The sequence below is a fragment of the Mastomys coucha genome, unplaced genomic scaffold (assembly GCF_008632895.1).
Source record: "Mastomys coucha isolate ucsf_1 unplaced genomic scaffold, UCSF_Mcou_1 pScaffold18, whole genome shotgun sequence".
In the NCBI taxonomy this organism is placed as follows: Eukaryota; Metazoa; Chordata; class Mammalia; order Rodentia; family Muridae; genus Mastomys; species Mastomys coucha.
In genome coordinates this window covers 72,606,929-72,620,017 of record NW_022196900.1, presented here as the reverse complement: position 1 = coordinate 72,620,017, position 13,089 = coordinate 72,606,929, and the positions used below count along the sequence as shown (strand labels likewise).

At 43.5% G+C, this 13,089-nt stretch overlaps 1 long non-coding RNA gene across 1 annotated transcript; it reads right to left on the bottom strand.

Moving 5' to 3' along the window:
* Positions 1-468: 468 nt before the first annotated feature.
* LOC116096425 lies at positions 469-12,516 on the bottom strand. Its single transcript, XR_004121001.1, has 3 exons — positions 12,232-12,516; positions 12,048-12,160; positions 469-1,648 (listed from the first exon to the last, which is right to left on the bottom strand). It is a non-coding gene; the product is annotated as an uncharacterized LOC116096425 (long non-coding RNA).
* Positions 12,517-13,089: the final 573 nt, after the last annotated feature.

Sequence of the window (13,089 nt, the reverse complement as noted above, 5' to 3'; positions counted from 1 at the left end):
TCAGAAAAATAATAAATATATCTTATAAATGTTTGATTCCCTTCCTGCTTGCTTTTTCAATAAAGTTTCAAAGTCCAAGTGATTTTCTTTCTTTAAAAAATTAAAAATTTGTTTTCTCTTTTTCCTTTGTTCTTGATTTCCTACCCCTAAAACTGAGTGGTAACTAAAAATGTTTATGAATGTTTTGTCTGCATATATGTTTGTGTACCATGTTCATGCCTTTTGCCCACAAAAGTCAGAAGGTGTTGGATCTCCTGCTACTAGAATTACAGAAGATTGTGAGTTGCCTTGTAGGTGCTTGGAATAACCCGGGTCCTCTGCAAAAGCTGCAAGTGCTTTCACCTTCGAGTGAGCCATTTTTCAGCCTGTATCTAAGGTTCTTAATAGAGAGAGTTCTTTAAATGTTACTTATTTCAGCACTTACACTGTTTAGTACATAGTGCTAAATAGAACACAGACTTCATATAATTAGATTTTATATTTAAATTTATTGAGACTAGTAAGAACAAGGTAATGCACTTTTAAAAATAATGCATTTCTGTGTATCTTTCAAAACACTTACTACTTGTCATTAGAAAACAAAATATCCCTTCATACTATAGTGTATTGACCACACACATACATTCAGTCTGTCTTGGTTCTTGGAAGATTATAGTAAGTTTTTGTCTCGTGTTTTAATCCAGTAGAGCAGAGGCTTTGTTGATGATTAATCACACAGCTATGAGATGAAGCGAGGGTGCAGACTTCCTGTCCATGCAAGTGGAGAAATTGACCCACTGGGAATGTAGATATTCTTACTGATGACTACAAGAACACCCTTCAAGTTCTAGAGGACTAGGTGCTTTGTATCATCAAATATCTCTCTGGCATTTGCCAACAAATAGTCAACCCATGGTAATTTCTGACTTAGGAGTAAATTTGCTTTTTAAGTAGAGTAATGTGTTGGCAATACTGAGTTTTAGCATTGATGAGATACATCTAACTTTGCTAATTTTAGTCGTTCTATTTATCAAAGATGCAGTACTAAGAAGCTTTGGTGATTCTTGAAGGACTTTACTTTTGAGCCTTGCTGTATCTTAAAGGTCACTGTCATTGCCATGTTCTAGTGTTGGGTGTATACAGTTATTTAGTAAATCATCCCAATAAATGCTGTGCTGGTCCCTTTGCCATCCTTGCTGGTTCTGATTTCTGTTCTCTTTAAGTGTACTGGACATGAAACAGGATATTTAACACACGAGCCCTCAGCAAAAAACGGTGCAGACAGAGGGGAACTTCCGCTCTACCCTGTGTTCGGCTGTCTGGACTTAACCATGTGTCATATCCCATTTCTTCAAGAGTTGATTTGGGCAGGGCCTATGTAACCTGTTTCACCGTCTGGAGAAAGCATTCTTTGCTTGTCTCGGAAGGGAGATTCACAGCACAGAGTGTCTTCAGATGTGGGCTTTGTGGACTGGCCACAGCCTTACCATTTAGAGTTTGCAGGCATTGAAGAGGTACCTGGAGATAATGGTGACTTTTTGAAAGATGAGGCCATACGAAGGTAGTGTTCCTTCCTTGGAGATTTGGCCTTCGTCTTCAAAGGGCACCACTGGGACAAGCATTTGTGCCACCAGCACATTCCTCACCTTCTGGTTTTCTCTCTGAGTCACTGATAACAGAAATTCAGATATCTTCTGTTAATTAATTTCATTTATTTTTTTCCCTGTCCCCTGTGAGACAGGTTCTTATTGTGTTAGTTCAGGCTGATCTCAAATTCACCCACCTCCTGCTTTAGCCTCTTCTGTGCTGGGATCTATGATGTGCTGGTGGTGTGTACCACCAGACTGGTTCAGTTATTCTTACTTAGTTCAGTTATCTCTAACACCTCTGTGTCTTCAGCTAAATTGAATATTCCCTAATTCTAATCATTTTTCAATAAAAATGATGCCTATTTCTTGACAACACCCGCACTGTCAGGATACCAAGAATCGGGCATAGGCTTGGGGGATTTAACAAGACACAGACTCAGTCACTCGTCAAGAAAGAATGCCAATCTTTAGTCCTCTCTGCTCAATTTATACTGAGCAGCATGGGGGGATAAAAAAATACAAGGAGGAAATCCTGACCTGGGGCTGACTCATCAGCACCTGCAAATGGGCCGAACTGCAAAAGGCAGGATGCTTTTTCTCGCAGAACATAACATCCTTTCTTGAAGCAAACATGTTCTGCAAAGAGCCATCCAGGTAGGAGTCTGTATCCAACAATTTATTATGTGCCAAAGAGAAAGGAAAACAATGGTCCTAGCCACCAGTCCCTTTCCTTTCTCATTCTTGGAACCAGTGTGGTAGGCTTAGGTGTAGTTGTTCATGGTGATATAATGATGTGGGTATTTTCCAAAGCCTGTGTTTCACCAGCTTTTCTCTTGTAGAAAGATTGGAAAACTCAAGCTAAGCTGAATTTTAAGCTAAGGCTAACCAAACTAGATCCAGGCTGCTGGGTTCAGGCTTTTACAGATCTCTGCCTGCTGGCCCATCAGAGCAAAACCTACTTTTCCTGGGTCTGTCTGCAAAGAGGCCTTCCTTAGTAAATTACCAAATATATTACCACATTTTAGCCTGTAGTGTGTTCATGAACAGTACTAATTAAGAGCACTTCATGAATAATAATGTTTGGATCCCAGCATAGTATATATATGACCAATTCCAGCTCTTGAGGGATCTGGTGCCCTCTTTTGGTTTCCATGTGAGAATAGATACACATATACACACACCACTCTGCATGTGCAGAGATATATAGATACATAAAAATAATCTTGTTTGTTTTTGTTTTTTGAGACATGGTTTCTTTGTGTAGTCTTAGCTATCCTGGAACACAGTCTGTAGACCAGGCTGGCCTTGAACTAGATCTGCCTACCTCTGCCTCCTGAGTGCTGGGATTAAAGGCATGTGCCACCATGTTTGTGAGCTTTGGAAATATTCTTACAGTATTTTTTTTTAGACAATGTCTCTCTCTTTTTTTAAAGATTTATTTATTGCATCTCATTATGGATGGTTGTGAGCCACCATGTGGTTGCTGGGATTTGAACTCAGGACCTTTGGAAGAGCAGTCAGTTCTCTTAACTGCTGAGCCATCTCTCCAGCCCAGACAATGTCTCTATGTAGTCTTGGCTGGCTTCAATTTCAGAAGAAACCTGCCTGCCTTGTCCCCCAAGTAATTGCTGGAATAAAAGGTATGCACCAACACACCTGACTCCATAGTTTTAAGAACTTCCAAGAAAATGCCTTAATTCAGTAAGTCATGTTGGAAGTTCTAAACCCTCGCATCCCTGTAAGCATGTAGAATTGGCCTCCTGCCAACTGCCTGGTTCTAAGGACACCAGGGCCAGAGGCCAAAGCTAGTGGCTGGGTTCAGCAATTAGTACTTAAAAGGCACAGAATTACAGAAAACATAAAGTTCTGTGCCCCTGCTTACCCTGAGTTGTTTATAGGCTTTATAAAGAAGCGTTTTTACAAGCTGCCAGAACTTGGCAAGTTGTGTGTCTGATGGTGGTAGGATAGCATCAAAGTGGCCCCATGATGGTGAGCTGTTTTCTCACTACCAAGAGCACACTACATATACTGTCATTACCCTGTCCTCATTTGGGATGATGGGCTAAATAAACAAGTTCTTTACATTATTTAAAAGGGAAAAATAAGGTTTAATTGGCTAGCTTTTAGATTTGGAGAGAGTATTTCCACTTTAGAGTGACTGAGTGGTTAACCTCAGGACATAGCTCCATGGTAGAGCATTTGTTCAGCATGATCCATGCCCTGGATTCAATTTCTAGCACCACAAGAACTAAAATAATATATTGACCAAGTTAAAACATCAATCTCCATTTGGTGACTTGACAGGTGCCTATCATCTCACTATTTAGGATGCTGAGGCAAGAGGAAAGATCATATGAGCCCAGGGGGACAACCTGAACAATGCAGCAAGGCTGAACAATAAAGCCAGCTTCCTCAGAACTCCTGATCTCACCTCATCAGGAGGTGTCCTGTGCTGTAGCCAGCATGGCTGAGCAGAGGATATCCCTTTCCACTGCTTAGGGCCTTTACTTAGTGTGGATAAGCGCTGTTTCAGAAAGGCAGGTAAATACTAGGCTTGGGATGGAGACTTACTGCTGTGTCCTAATGGAGTGGAATGGGATGGGGCAGAAAGAGTGAGATTTCATACCGCTATACATACATTATGGTCCTTAACTGGGGTTGGCTTGTCCTGCTAACTGTCACTCATCAAACACCATTCTTGTTCTATCTTAAAATGTTGATGATCACAGACCACACTCCTACTCCTAAGTGTTTTGTTGACAAAAATTGTTTGAGGAATGTCCTTCATCTTAACATCATTTATCTTTGTTTCTCTTTAGATTGTGTTTTGAGTCATTTTATCGACATTTCTGAGTTTGATTCAAAGTAGTTAACTAGAGCTAAGTCACTTTTTTTTTAAATTTAAAGATTTATTTATTTATTATATATGGGTGCACTGTAGCTGTCTTCAGACCCACCAGAAGAGGGCATCAGATCTCATTACAGATGGTTGTGAGCCACCATGTGGTTGCTGGGATTTGAGCTCATGACCTCTGGAAGAGCAGTCAGGGCTCTTAACCACTAAGCCATCTCTTCAGCTCTAAGTTACTGTCTTATGTGACCATATGTACATAAACTAATTGGTAAAATAATAGCTATATACACATAGGATTCAGTTCATTATCTCAGTCTAATAACATTCATTCAGGAGTGTCAATCCTGAGGCTTGGTTCCAAAGGATGGTTATAATACCAAAATCTTCATGTTATAAAAAATTGGTCATTCAAGATTTCATGAAAATTCACAGGCAAATGGATGGGACTTGAAAATATCATCCTGAGTGAGGTAACTCAGTCACAAAAGAACACACTCGGTATGCACTCACTGATAAGGGGATATTAACCTAAAAGTTGGGAATACCCAAGATTCAATTCACAGACCATATGAAGCCCAAGAAGAAGGAAGACCAAAGTGTGGATGCTTCACTGCTTCTTAGAAGGGGGAATACAATACTCACAGGAGGAAATATGGAGACAAAGTGTGGAGCAGAGACTGAAGGAAAGGCCATCCAGAGACTACACTACCTGGGATCCATCCCACAAACAGTCACCAAACCTGGATGCTATTGTGGATGCCAGGAAGTACTTGCTGACAGGAGCCTGTTATGGCTATCTCCTGAGAGGCTCTGCCAGAGCCTGACAAATACAGAGGCGGATGCTCATAGACAACCATTGGACTGACCATAGTGTCCCTGATGGAGGAGTTGGAGCTGAGGGGGTTTGCAGTCCCATGGTGGGGAGCAACCAGTGTCAACCGGCCAGACCCCTCGGAACTCCTGGGGACTGGACCACCAACCAAAGAATACACATGGAGGGACCCATGGCTCCGGCTGCATATGTGGCAGAGGATGGCCTTTGTTAGACATCAGTGGGAGGAGCGGCCCTTGGGCCTGAAGGTGCCAGAGTGGAAAGACAGGAGTGGGTGGATGGGTGGGGAAGTACCCTCAGAGAGGCAGGGGGAGGGGGGATAGGATAGTGAGTTTCCAAAGGGGAGATCTGGAAAGGGGAAAACATTTGAAATGTAAATAAAGAAAATATCCAATAAAAATATGTATAAAAAAATTGGTCATCCAAAATGGCCTTTGGGACAAAGATACAACCATCAAATATATGCAGTCATTATAAGCTTACCAGACAAGGTCTAGTGGTTTCTTAATCACACTTTGAGTGAAATGCTTCTTTTTTCCCTTATGTGTGTATGCCTTATACATGTCCATGTATGAGGGGTTCATATGTATGAGGATGATTGTACATGTGTGTATGTACATGCACGTGGAGGTGGGAAGTTAATCTGGTTTTCTCAATCTATTTACTGAGGTGGGATGTCTGGCTGTACTCGGAACTTGCCCCAGGGATCTCATCTGTCTCATCTCCTGAATGCTGAGATCATAGGCAGTCACCGTGCCTGACTTTCCCATAGGTTTGGGGACTCCAAACCCATGTTCATGGAAAGCCCTTTATCCACTGAGCCATTTTGCTTTCGTTTTATACTATTACATTATTATTATTATTATTATTATTATTATTATTATTATTATCAACTAACTCTCACTTTACTAGCCTGGACCTAACTGTGCATTGACCACCACGCCCTATGCCTCAGTCTTTCTTCCTGCCCCACCCTCCTGAGTGCTGGATTTACAAGCGTGAGCCACCACAGTCACCAATGCGTGCTTTTAATGATGGCTGGCTTTTACTTCTGTGGTCTCATTTTGTTTTCCTAGCAATTCTGAGGCACTTTGGAATTGTTTTCCTTCTGCATGATGATTAAAGTGAGGCCCAAAGAGTCCAAGCCAATTGCCTAATGAGCTTTATAAGCAGTAGTTGGGGGTTTGGAACTGGAGTGCAACTGGTGCTTTCGCCTCAAGCCTCATCCAGTGGGGTGGTTTGAACAGGAATGCCCCCTATAGATTCATGTGTTTAAATGCTTGGCCCATTGTGAATGGCACTATCAGGAGGTTGTTGGAGTAAGTGTGGCCTTGCTGGAGAAAGTGTGTCACTGTGAATCAAGCTTTGAGGTCTCATATATATTCAAACTAGGCCTACTGTGGCATTCACTTACTGCTACTTGCTGATCAAGATGTAGAGCTCTCAGCTCCTTTTCTAGCACCATGTCTGCCTGCATGCCACCATGTTTCCCACCATGATGATAATAGACTAATCCTCTGAAACTGTATGCCAGCCCCAATTAAATGTTTTTCTTTATAAGAGTTGCCATGATTGTGGTCTCTCTTCACAGCAATAGAAACCCTAACTAAGATAGATAGTCTGCTTCCCATCTTTCTACCTACTGCCTACTTACAACCAGACAGTGTGCCCTCACATACTTCTACTATTCTTCCATCTTTTCCCATTGATTGATTGATTGATTGATTGATTGACTGATTGACAGGGTCTTATGTAGCCTAAGGCAGCCTCAAATGTAGCATTGAGGATGACCTTAAAATTCTGATCTTGATTCTACCGTCTACTTTCTGAGTGCTGGGATTATAAACCTGTGCACCATGCCTGGCTCCTCATTTTCTGCCTTCCTTCCTTCCTCCCTCCCTCCCTCCCTCCCTCCCTTCCTTCCTTCCTTCCTTCCTTCCTTCCTTCCTTCCTTCCTTCCTTCCTTCCTTCCTGTCTTCTTCCCTTCTTCCCTTCCTCTCTCCCTCCTTCCCTTCCTCCCTCCTTTGTCTCTCTCTTTCTTTCTCTTTCCCTCCTTCCCTCTCTCCCTCCCTATGGGGAGCCGTGAATCTTGAGAGGCATTCGCCATGGCAGGATGACACCTACTTCCGCTGTTAACTCCTAGTGGACAACTGTTTGCGCATGTGCATGGAGTGAAAAGGACGCCATGTCACGGCCCATCCCGGGGCGTTACGTAGGGTAATGAGCGAACAGCCAATCATGAGCAGACACGCCACGCTGTGGGCAGATACGCCACACTGTGGTGTATATAAGCAGTGCGGATTTTGGGCTCGACCCTTTTTTCCTATGGATGGAGACAAATAAACGTTGCTGCAGAAGGAACCTAGTGTCCTCGTGTCTTCTTCCCGGCGAGACGACTGCACGGGCTACACCTCCCTCCCTCCCTCCTTTGTCTTTCTTTCTCTTTCCCTCCCTCCCTCCTTCCCTCCTTCCTTCCTTGCTTCCTTCCTTCCTTCCTGTATTTAATATTCACTGCAGATCTGCTTGCCACCACTCCACATTGCATGGTTGGAGGTCAGTATGGCCTGCCTAGCCAGAGTAGTGCTGAAGAGCTCACCCTGGTGGTGCAGATGAACCAGCTCAGCTACCACCCAGGCCCAGATCCAGAGCTTTGAGTTGTCCCATTCCAAAATCTACACCATCTGTGAACTGTTGGGGCATGTGAAATGGTTGATCCTGTTGATCCAAAACTGCAGGATCTCCTAGGAGGCAACAACAGGATAACTGGTAGGAGTCTTGGTGAGAATCCAGTGTTAATTGTGTCAGAGACCTCAAACCAGACAAATGACTCATTGCAATGAACATTCACAAGTGAAGATGTGTGGACAGAGGGGTATACTGTGGGATACACTGTGGCACGCTGCAGCTTCTATGATGAGATATTTCCTAGGCTTTGTTTTGTTCATTTTTTGTTTGTGGGTTTTTATTTCTGGTGGGAGGTTGCAAGGGCAGAGGGTGGATATGAGGGAATGGGGAGATGAGTGGGACTGGGGTGCATGATGTGAAACTCACAAAGAGTGAATAAAAAATTAAAAAATTATTACACTGCATGATTTTAATACCAACACTTAAGGGAAAGGGGCAGATCTCTATGAGTTCGAGGCTAGCCAAGGCCACATAAGAAACCCTGTCGCAAAAAAAAAAAAAAAAAAAAAAAGCTATTACATTTTTATTTGTTGTGTTGTACACACACACACACACAATGCTGAAGCATATGTAGAGATCAGAAGACAACTTATAGAAGTCCCGTGTATCCTTCTCTGGGGATTAAACGCGGGTCATTCTTGGAAGCAGCTGCCTTTGCCTGCTGAGCTATTTTGTTGGCCCAAGAACAGTCTTATACTTACTGTGTTATTGTGAGATGGGACCTAGTGTATTAATTCCTTTATTGCATGCTTCACCATTAGATGTAACTTTTTGGTTATTGTTGACTTCAGGCTAGATTTAAGAGCCAGGAGAATGAAATTATCGGCCTTTTATTTTATTTTTCATTTGGTACTTTTTATTCTTTGAAAGTTCTATGTCTATACAACAATAAAAACCACCAGTTTTATGGCCAGTCACGGTGGTATATGCCTTCGTTCCAGCACTCGGGAGGCAGAGGCAGGTAGATTTCTGTTGAGTTGTAGGACAGTCTGGTCTACATAGTACGTGCCATGCCAGCCAAGCCTACATGGTGAGACCTTGTCTTCAGAGTAACAACAACAACAACAACAACAACAACAACACAACAACAATAACAACTACCACCTTCCAAACCACATCAGTTTATCAGCTTATAGGGACCTGTTTCCCAGGGCCCAAAAGCAGAGTCAGCTCTCAATAAACACTTGTTGGAAAGAAGATCCTGAAGGCTGGGAGTGGTTGAACATATAGGAATAGGAATAGGGAGCAGACTCTGTACGTCATCAGCTCCACTCTGCTTTTAGCATACAATTCAGGAAGACTTAAAAGGTGACTCTCAGTGGTAAAAAAGAAAACGGACTATGAGTAGGAAACTCCATTCTGGCCAACATCTCATCGATGCTAATTTTAAAAAAATGCATTATGGGCCGGGCGGTGGTGGCGCACGCCTTTAATCCCAGCACTTGGGAGGCAGAGGCAGGCGGATTTCTGAGTTTGAGGCCAGCTTTGTCTACAGAGTGAGTTCCAGGACAGCCAGGGCTACACAGAGAAACCCTGTCTCGAAAAACCAAAAAAAAAAAAAAACAAAAAAAACAAAAAATGCGTTATGATGATGATGATGATGATGATGATGATGATGATGTGTGTATGTGTGTCTATGCGCTTGCCACAGTGTGTATGTGGAGGTCAAGAGACGGCTTTTTGGAGTTAGTTCTCTCCTGCCACCTTTATGTGGGATCTGATTATTGAACTCTGGTCATCAGGTTTTCCTGGCAAGTGCTTGACCAGGGCCTCTCACTGGCCCTGGATTTGTTTTGACCCACTGTGCCTCAATTTCACTATGTTAGGACATGGAAAATCTCTGCTGTAAAAGGAAAAGTTTCTGGTTTATGTTTTAGATTCGAAAACACTTAGTGCAAATGTCTGCTTGAAACCTTATAAAATTATAGTATATCCTCAGGGCTTTAACAATGACTATATTTATTGAAACTAGGCAAGAATCGACTGGTATCCTTGCAGCCTGATCTCTCTCTCTCTCTCTTTAGCCAGCCATTGTGGCGTTTCTGTTGTTTTTATTACAGTAACTGTATGGAGGGGGGCATGCTCATGCCATACTATGTATGTGGAGGTCAGAGGACAACTTAGAGTCAGTTCACTATGTGGGCCCTGCTGATGGAAGTACCTTCACCTACTGAGCTCTCTCTCTCTCTAGTCCTTTGTTATGTTTGGTTTTGCTTTTTGCCGTTTTGTTTTGAGACAGTATTTTTCTATGGAGTTCTGGCTAGTCTGGAACTCATATGCAGACCACGAACAAGATAGCTTCAAACTAAACAATGATCCTCCTGCTTCTGTATCCTGAGTATTGGGATTAACGAGGCATGCACCAACTGGCTTAGCTGGCATTTCTTTTAATTTTTTAAAAAAAGTTATGTGTATGTGTTTGCATGCACGCTACATGTATGCAGATGCCCAAGGAGGGTAGAGAGGAGGTTAGAGCCTCTGCAGCTGGACTTACAGGGTTGTAAGCCACTTGAATAGGAGCTAGGAACTGAACTCGGGTCCACTGAAAGAGCAGGGAGTGCCCTTAAAAGCACTGAGCCATCTTTCCAACACTCACCATTGTGATTGCTTTCTTTATTTAAAAATTTAAATTAATAATTAATTAATTAATTAAGTTACTGGGTGGGGGTGAGCACTACAATGTACAGTGGTGGTCAGAGAACAACTTGTGGGAATGGCTATCCTCCTTCCATTGTGTGGAGCCTCCTAGGGTTTGAATTCAGGTCATCAGGTTGGCCCCAAGTGCCTTTACCAGCTGGGCCATTTAGCCAGCCCCCAAATGCTAGATCTTGATCAGTTATTGAGCGTGGAACGATGCTTTAAAAGACTGAGCTACGTTTCTTCCATAGTCTCTTACTGACAGGTTGGGGTCAGGGCAGACTTTTATGAAGCTTTTGGGTAACGGGGTAGAGAAGTGTCCTCAAGGTTCTCCAGACAGTTGGAAACAGAGCTAGGCTGAGAACGCTGCTCTCCTGGTTTTTCCTCCAGTGTCAGCATGCTTTTTCTACCACCTTCCAGGCAAGGACTTGCAAAGGCGAAATAGTCATCCCGTGGTGCTCCAGAACTGCTGTTACTGCTCAACAGGACTCCATGAACATTTATTGAATTTATGTATTTTAAACCACGTTTAAAACAAAAGCCAATGCCTCAGGCTCCACCTCCGGAAAATCTAATTTAATTTTAAAGGCTACTTGGATGAATCCAACCAGTGGTTCTAAAATGGAATCTTTGTGAGGGCTGGTCAGATCCAGAATGCAGCCCACCCTGTGGGTTTCTGAACTAGTCAATCTAGTGTATGGTCAAAAATATTTCTCTCTTTAAGTGCCTCTGTCTGTCTTTCTGTCTGTCTGTCTCTCTCTTTGTGTGTGTATGAATGTGTATATGAGTGTGTGTGCAGGTTCATGTGTGTGAAGAACAAAGGACAGGCACCATTCCTAGGTGCTGTCTACCTTGCTTTTTGAGAGGAGTCTCATTGGCCTAGAACTCACCAAGGCTAAGACTGGCTACGAGTGAGCCCAAAGAGCCACTAATCTCCACCTCCCTGCACTGGAATTACAAGCACATTAGAACTACCATCCCTTACAAACTTTTAGGTGACACTGGCACTCTAAGAACCTCTATCTTAAAAGTAACTGTAAGCCGGGCGGTGGTGGCGCACGCCTTTAATCCTAGCACTTGGGAGGCAGAGGCAGGCGGATTTCCGAGTTCGAGGCCAGCCTGGTCTACAGAGTGAGTACCGGGACAGCCGGGGCTACAGAGAGAAACCCTGTCTCAAAAAAAAAAAAAAAAACCAAAAAAAAAAAAAAAAAAGTAACTGTAGTAAATGCTAGGAACCTACAGCCTTGCAGTTTTGTGGGCAAGGGACCAAGTCTATCCACAGTGCCTAGTGCAGATTAGGTCCTTAGCGTGAATGGATTGGCATTCGGTAGGTAGTTAATAAAAGCTCACAAATGAAACCATTGCCTTGTCTGCTATTGCTGACCGAAGCTCTAGAACTGAGGGAAAGGCCCCAATGTTCTCTCATTAGGGGAGTTGACAAAGGGATGTCAGATTGCTCCTTTTTTCTTACCTGGCAGTTTCTATGATTCCAGAAGCTGGGAGAACACAAAGGGGCCCCAGACTCTGAGGAGATGTGGAGTAGATGTGTTGAGCATGGCTGGAGGGCAGATGAGGGTGCGGAAGCTGTGTAAGAAAAACGTAAGGTAAGCATTCCCAACAGTGAGTTGGACTTCTTAAGGACTTGGCTCCTCTACCTTAGACACAAGCAAACCATCTTCCAGCCCCGAGGTTCTGTGGTTCGGTGGCCATCTTGTTTGGGTTGGAGTGGAGTCTGAGGTCCATCTGGAACCCCAGATATATTCACAGGCCTTCTTGAGACCCAGGATGCAGGAGTTCTCTTGCTATAGACATGGAGGGTCCCACACGAGTGTGTGCCTTCTCATAAGAACCCAAATGCTGAAATGTTCTCTTTCTGCTTCCCAGGGGCAACTGCTCAGCAAAGGCTTCTGGGAGGACTACTAGTAGTTTTTGGGCGGTAACTCTGTAATGGAGAAGAACTGTGTGTTTCCATGGAGAAACAGCACCAGAAAAAGACAGTGATGCAGTATATGGGAAGGCCTACTGATAGCAAGAGGGAAGGTCCCTGTGTGAAAAGGGGGCACACAAGGTAAGCGGGGAAATGCATCAGAAAGTCTTCAGTGTGAGGTTAAGGAGCACAGATGGTGTCCTGTGATGATGTGACAGAGCATGGACTAGAAAGCTACATGGCCATTAAATTATATGAGCCAGTTCTGTAAAGCCCTTTGGATTTCTGAGTCTGCTCTCCTGTTTATCTCCTTCCTTTTCTCCTTCTACCCTTCTCCCGGCTTTGCCCCCTCCCACCACCTCCTCCTCTCTTTTCCTTCTCCCCGTAAACTCCCTTGAGTTCTATTTTGAAACCCTTAATGGGTTTTTCCATCTCACTTGGGACATTTTGAAAACCCTCTCTGGCTTGGCCTATGTTGGGGCTGGGCCCAGGGCAAGCTGGCTAGGAGGTGGGTCCCCAACAATAAGCAACCCACAGAATTGTGTCTGTTATTTAAGAAAAGTTTCTGGGTTTTTGGCTAATTGCA